The sequence below is a fragment of the Geospiza fortis genome, unplaced genomic scaffold, assembly GCF_000277835.1.
Source record: "Geospiza fortis unplaced genomic scaffold, GeoFor_1.0 scaffold1081, whole genome shotgun sequence".
NCBI classification, from domain to species: Eukaryota; Metazoa; Chordata; class Aves; order Passeriformes; family Thraupidae; genus Geospiza; species Geospiza fortis.
Genome location: NW_005054503.1, coordinates 827,762 through 835,270, shown reverse-complemented (window position 1 = coordinate 835,270; position 7,509 = coordinate 827,762). Strand labels below are relative to the sequence as shown.

Here is a 7,509-nt window from a genome sequence, read left to right as displayed (position 1 = left end):
AATGTCTCAAAAAATAAAACTCTGTTTTGCCATATTCAAACTCTGCTTTGATATAAATATTTGTATTGTATTTCAATCTGTCAAAATCGTATTCATTTCTAAATAGATTTATCTACAGATCAAATTATAAATTGTGATTATTATTTGCATATAAATCAATTGAAAACTGGTATTATTCAGCTTCAATGCATTCACTATTTTTAAAATAAAAAAATGAGTGCCAATTATCAGTTGTTAACAAAGTGAACCTTCTCCTAATCTATTTCCTTCCAGGGTAACAAACCAGGAGTTGTTTTCTGGTCTAGCTTTTAAATCCTAGTTTCCATGCTTAAACCATTTTCTCCTGACAGCACGTGGGTAAACACAAGCTGATTATTTGCATATACATTATAAATGCACATCTCGAAACAGATGTGAATTTTTTCAATTCTCAGGGTTTTGATTCTTTTTTCCTAAGGATTAAAGATATTTGACATTTTCCTAAAAGCTCAATGAGCAGAGTTGCTGAGACTCTTTTTTTAGTGTTTGTTTGTAAAAAAAGTAATTTATAAACCCCTTGGATGCAGAAAAAACTTAGAAAGAAGGGGCATCCCAAAAGGTTAGAAACCAGAAGGCAAATAATTTGAAATTTGCCCAAGACAATCAGAAACTGTTAGAATTGCTGATCTCAGGTGGGGGCATCGTTAACACATTGCCAGGCTATTAATGCATGATGCAAGTGAGTGTGAAAAGGGCTCAGCCCATGCAGGGGCTGTAAGAGGGGAGAGTCCTGCTGGCTGGGAGGGACATAGTTCAGAATTAGTGTTACACTTTATTCTTAGAACTTCTTTTTTTGCTTTTATTTTTTTCCCCTGCTAGTAGCAGCCATAACAAAACCTGTCCTTGCAAAGAAGTGTGTGTCATCAAAGGTGACAACTTTTTTTTCTTTTAAATTTTAAAATAGCTAAAAGGCCCAGGCTGTTGAAAACTTGATTAGCGATTTTGTATGCTTAAGGGGTCTTAACAGTGTGCTTTTACCCAGGTGGAGTCAGACTACAAAGAGGAAGAAACCTCCGTTTGACACTGCCTCACTAATCTCAGCAGTGTATCACTCATTATTCTGCACGGGATTAAAGGTAAACTCTGTATTGCTGCCTTTGAGGCTCAGCAGGGCAGTTATCCTTTGCAAAAATGGGGTTAAATAATTCCCCATGTGTGGCAGAAAGGTTCTGGAGGGAACACAGTTGGGTTTAAATTACCTGGCAGCCCCTTCAGTGTTCCAGCCTTTGTCTTCTCTCCTGTAAAATATTCTGTAGCTTAGTTCTAGGATAAAAGGACTTTCTTAATCATGAAGGAAATTTAAAAGAGAGAGGGTGGTAATTGAAAATTACTAGTCCAGTCTAAGGAGAAAAGAGGAAACAATTTTTGTATGTGTGTGTGACATTTTTACAATCATTACAAGAACGCACAAGTCCTGGATGCTCAGCTGAAGTTAACCAAGGTATTTTTAATTGAAGATCAGGCCAAATAAGCACTTTTAAATTCACTTTGCTAGGTTCTTTATTCTAGACATTGTCTCCTATTAAATGAAGAGCATGTTAGAAATTTTCCATGGAAAGAAAGTTGGTTGTTTTTGTTGTTTTTTCTCTGTAGAATTCAAATCTTGTGTCTATTTTTAAAGCATCTCAGAGAGCTTCTCAGTTCAGATTTTCAGTCAAATGTTAGCAATCGAGAGGTGTTGTAACTAGTGTTTACAAACATATTGTGTAGTTTCTGAATTTTGCACAAATATAATCTGTTTGGAGACGTGAAAGGATTATTTTTTAATATAATAAGTGAAATAGTAAGATTCTACCTATATTCATTTTTATACACCCACACACACATATGTATTTGAGATCAGGAGCCATATGGGGTTGTTGGTATCTGCCTGCATTTCTGAAAAATGGTCCTTTTCTCTTCTAAACTGAGGCTCTTCTGAAGCTACAAAGGTAAATTTGCTCCCCAGGATACTCAGAAGTCTCTTAGCAAAAATCATGATTGTAGATCACCCCATACCAGCTCCCACCTTGATCTGTTGGCACACAGGATCTCTAACACTGCATGTTGAAAAGATGCTTATCACAAAAAGTGGAACAGAAGGTTTTGACCCTTTAACATGACTCACTCAGTTATGACTACAGTGCAGAAAGATAGCAGTTGCAGGAGTGATTTGCATTCTATACAAATGTGCTGATCCTGGAGATATAACCAGATGGAGGCTTTTCCAAGGCACAGGCATCTGGAAGGCGTATCCCTGTAGAGCCTCTCTCATTCTATCCCTGTTCAGAAATTATCACTCAAGGATATCATTAATTTTCCAATCATATTTTGATTTTAGGGACATTTTGACACATAGTTTTACATGACTACATGCTTATCTGCATTAGGACCAGTCTGCTCTCACCATCCCCAGAGAATTCTTGTGCTTTGATTAACTAGAGGGCTTTTCTAAACTTTTCTGATGTAGCATGTGTCAGATTAAAGCTGATCTATGCATCAGCGAGCACACATGTAAGGAACTTCTCCTCCCTTCCTGTGTGCCCTGAGGGAAGGCCTTGCACAATAATAAATCCCTGCAATCAGCCATGTAGAAAGTAGAGAAAGACCTGGCCTATCTCTGTTTTATGATCCCAGAAAAGCTTCCACCAGCAGTAGCAAGATCAATGTTAAGAGGAGTTCAGCAGAATAGGAGGAAAAAGGAAAATGACCATGGAGAGAAGCCTGGGTGGTGTTCTGCTCACACTGAATCCTCCCTGGGATGAGCTCAGAGCAGTGGCTGAAGGCTGAGCTCAGCCCTGCTCCTTGTGCCCAGCCTGCCTGAAGATCCCTTTCCTAAACCTCTCCAGGCTCACAGGGATAATGAGTGAGAGCAGGAGGCTGAAGCAGATGGTAACAGAGCCTTTTCTCTCCTCAACTCACCCGTGGTGCTACTCTACAGTGGGAAAGAAATGAAAGGCTGAAAGTTACCTAGGAAGGGAGAACTGGACTGTTTCTTGCTGAGTTACAACTCGCTTAATTCAAAACTATTGTCAAATGCTGTTTTATTTCCAGTCCTTAAAAGCACATTATTTTTATGAAATATTTTAATGTAATTGGCTTAAAAAGCACAGGAGAAAATTTTCTCTGGTTCCCTGCAGAGTCTTCTGCAGTTTTCCTTTTTTGCTGAGGCCTCGTAACATCGGTATCAACTCGCTGTTGATAGTAATGGTAATGAGCTGCTAGCATTTTATCACTGTGGATGTAGTGACTGTAATATTTAACTCTTCATCTGAAGGTGGGATTGCAGACCCTCTAAACATACTGGTGTTTTCTGTGGTCAAAACTGGCTCAAGATGCTGAGTAAATAACTTGTTAGCGTGTGTCTAAAAAAGTGCACTTTGACATTTATTTCAAATATTTTCACATGTATTTTTTAAAAGTTTTTTATTGAGCATCCCAAACCACACAGCAGAGTTTTCACTTGACTGAAATTTTGAAAGTATAATTCTGATAAATGAAAAGGTTTCTTCTGGCACAATGAGCTTTGCTATGAGGAAATGCCATTCCAAAGTCAGGACATTAGGATAAAACCTGGAAGCAATGTTCTGCCCAAGGCCTGTAACTGCTGCGAGATCTTTGGCAAACCTCCTCACCCTCTGGGCCTGATGCCTTTGAAAATGTGATATAATGATTTCCATTATTTTTGTAAAAATTGTTTTGACATCTACAAATGCAAATTGTTGCAGAAATTGTAAGGGACAGCACTGTATTTTGTGTATGAGGCCAGTGGGCAGTAACTCCACAAAAGATTTTTTAAATGCAGATCTTGCAAATAACAAGAGACGGGGTGACTGAACTGAGGAGTAGCTCAGCTTTTGAGGACTCAAACATTTCAGCATGCACCAAGCCAGCCACTTAAAAGTACAACCACCCTTCCTTCATGTCAGCTTTCCTGCTAGTGACCTTAGTAGTTTACTTTAAGTCAATATTTACTTTAAATATTATGAGTAAGTGACAATAATTTACCAAGATTAAAATGCAACTCTGATAAGAATTGAGCCAAGTACACACTAGAACACTTTTTACAAGAGATTCTCTTCAAGGAGCCTGAGCTCTGTTATGCTGAGAAAATGTGCTGGGAGTGTTGGACCTGTCACACTCTGTGATGGTGTTGAAGGTAGATCTGTAAAATTCACTACTTGAATTGTACTGCTACAGCTGGACATTGCTCTCAAAGGTCAGTTTCATGCTACAAAGGCCCTTTGAGCCACTAAAGATGATCAAGGCTTCCCAGAGTAGCTGAAGCTATTGCTATGAGGAGCTGGGGTGGCACAGGACTGCTCTGCCAGTGACAACAGTCACAGGAAGGGACATCTTTCCCCTGTTCCCTCTGGGCTGCAGCAGTTGTTGCTGCCTCAACTCTGAATATGTGAGTTCTCTTGACAGGTTTAAAATCAGCTTGAGTCCTGCAGATGAAATCTTCATAAAGGCAAACCTTGAAAATTAAATTTCCTTTATGAAACATCTGGTTGTAGTTTTGCAGCTCTAACCAGAAAATCTAGCTGAGCTAACATACATCCTGCTAAGGAGTGCAGAGGCTGTGGTGGTTAGTAAATCCTTTGGCTACAAAATGTCTGTGACAGTCTCTAAAATATTTGTTCCTCCTGCCTAATCACTCTTTAACATTTCTTAAAATTGATGGGGTAAAGGTTTTCAACTTCTGTCTTCTGCACAAAAGCTGTTTTTTCTCTGTATCTCCTGTGAGGAAGTGGCACCAGTTTTGTGACCATTATTTATCATATCCATGAGGCTGCCTAGCCAGTCCTGTGCTTCTCTTTCATGCCTTGCTTTATTCTTCAGGCTAAGCAATCAACACTTCATTACCAAATATAAGACAGGGTTGAACTTTTCAATGCTGTAATTAAGAGAGTGTCAGCATGAACGCTATAAATTCCTTTTCTGAGGGATTTATGACCAAAATGTAAAACTATACTCTAGCTGAAAAAATGCTTTTCAGATCTTATACTATAAATTGTGATATTTTAACAATTCAAGGGGTCTTTAAAATTTTTAAGAAGGAAGTTAAACTGAAAAGAAAAAATAATGAAGGAAGATTTTATTCTAGTTGTTAACCTTCTTCTTTTTAAACACACAGGCTTTGCAGGGGCAGATTCTTCAACTCAGAGACCTAATTTTCCCACACTTGTCCTCAGCATATATTTTTCTCAGAGAAAAAAGCTCTACAGGCTTTTTTCTTTTTACAAAAAAGGACTGAAGATGTCACCTGGTGGTCATCTGTGACTATGAAATCCATAATCCTTACAGGTAGTTATGTTGTCTGCCAGTAAGTTCTCACTTTTGAGGTTTGGTTGTTGGATGGCAGAGCTGCTGATTCTGATAATAACTCAAATCTGTTGGGATTGTGAGGAAGTCTGAGTACTCTTATTTCAGCTCTAGTGAATGTGCTGAGTAACAGCTGGTGTTTCTAAGAGTTATTCTTTTATTGGTTTGGTTTTAGGGATTGCTTACTCCATCTGAGATTTTGTTACATCCAGCAATTTTCAGGATTCACTGTTATGATCCCCACTGCAGCTATGACTCTCTTCAAGATACATATTTTCTCTGGCTATATAGCGACTCTTCAGCTTTAAGAGCATTTTATCAGGTAATTCTAAGGTCATGCAAGAAATGTTGGGAATGGGTAGGTTCTATTTGTCCTTCCAAAACACCAATGAGGCACAACCACAAGTATGTCCAGACCAAAGTTTTCCTTTGCAGCAGTGTTTTAACTACTGCAGCACAGCTCTAAATACCATCAAGATGAGCAGCTCTGTGTGCCTGTGTGGCTTCTGGGTTGTTCAAGGGTGGTTCCTGTGCTGAAGCTGTGCCATACGACTGGTGAGGAGACTGTTGGTACCTGGCCAATTGAAGCAGAACCAGGAGGAGCTGCTGGGGCTGGTATTAGCTGGAACTTGGATTCACGCTCTTGGATGATTCCTGGATCTGACATTAAGTGAATACTGCCTTCTCCTGCTTGTAAAATGCCCAGGATCACCTGCACCCTTCAGCTCTCTGAGGTGTGAATGGATGTTTGGGTATTAGCATCTGCAGCTGAGGAAATTGGCTGCTTGGTTCCTGCTTTTTGCCACTGTTCACATAATTTCAAAGGCAGCTTCAATACGAAACATTGAAGACTTTAAAGATAAGAAGACTAAAAATAATGTATTTTTAGAGACACCATGGTGTGATTAATAATTATTCTGCTATTCTTATTAATTTACTACCATGGCTCCTGTTAGATGTTGTTCTGTAAATTTGTAATGGAGTCACACTTTATAAAGAGAGAAACTTTTCCCAGGTTACACTTCTGGAAAAATGTGACAAGTCTTCACAGAATAGCAAACAGTGCTAAGATTGCAATGATCATCTTTTTGTTTTGCATTTAAAATGAACCACACCTTTCCCAGGTATTGGCTTTCAGGCTTTTCTTCCTTTTGTGGTGGTATATTTTGAATGTGTTCTTCAGTTCTTTTCTGATAGGTCATATTTATTTGAAACCCTTTGGTACTTTTGAGCGTGATAAAGGCTTGTTAGTTTGCTTTTGGGAAGATTTCCCAAACTGCTCCTACAGAAGAGCTGGACACAATTGATGTTTTCTTCTCCTTTTGTGTAGCTAGGGAGTATTTTTGGGGGCATTTGGTGCAGAACACCATTGCAGGTATCATTTTGTTTCATTAGTTTCTACACGTATAGGGTGAAAGTATCAATTAATGTTTGTTACTGTTCAATTATTTATAATGCTGACTGAAATTATGGAAAACTATTTTCCCTCTCAATAGAGTAGATTAGTCTGTTAAAAGACCTGTGCTTTTCACTTCCTTGTGCCAGCCACCAGTATTGAAAGGAGGGGAGATGGAGAATTATCTACATGAAACAAACTCTATTATAACAGCATTTGGGAACCAGCATTTGGAATACAGGACCTGTCATTGTGACATGGCACAGCCCTTGCAGAAATGGCCAAGATCTTCCCTGGAAATGCTGTGGCATCCCTATTTTTTTCTGGGCATTTGTTTTGCTGTCTGCTGAACTGGCATGACTTGTTCCCTGTGATAAGCTTGTCATCCTGCCTATGGGTGTAGGAATTTTCCCCAGATTTATCAAGTTGGTCTGGGGCAAGACCAATACATCGAGTTGAATGGCTGTACCAGGGCTTGACCTGCAAGCAGGATATCATCCTACCACTATTCTTCTGAATCCCAATCTGGGAAATCCTTTCAGCATTGCCCCTCTGAAACTGACATGTGATACAACTATAGCGGATCACTTGGAGTCAAAACTTGACAAGATAATTCCAGCGACAGTGAAGCCGTACAGCCTTTTCCTAAGGCTCAACCACCCTCCTCAGACGGGCAGAACATCGGCTCCGAGCGGCGGGACAGCCTGCCCTGGCAGGGGGACACCGCGCCTCAGGGGCGGCTGTGGGCACGGAGCCCTGCGGGGACAGGG

The 7,509-nt window shown here is 39.7% G+C and overlaps 1 protein-coding gene across 1 annotated transcript in view; it reads left to right on the top strand.

Moving 5' to 3' along the window:
- The first annotated feature begins 731 nt into the window (after window positions 1–731).
- The window catches only part of PLCG2 (phospholipase C gamma 2), a 60,087-nt gene continuing 53,309 nt past the window's right edge, over window positions 732–7,509 (top strand). The window contains exons 1-3 of the mRNA XM_031063410.1: window positions 732–908; window positions 1,022–1,115; window positions 5,156–5,325. The gene's annotated coding sequence lies outside the window, so the exon portion shown is untranslated. The remainder of the gene's footprint in view (window positions 909–1,021; window positions 1,116–5,155; window positions 5,326–7,509) is intronic.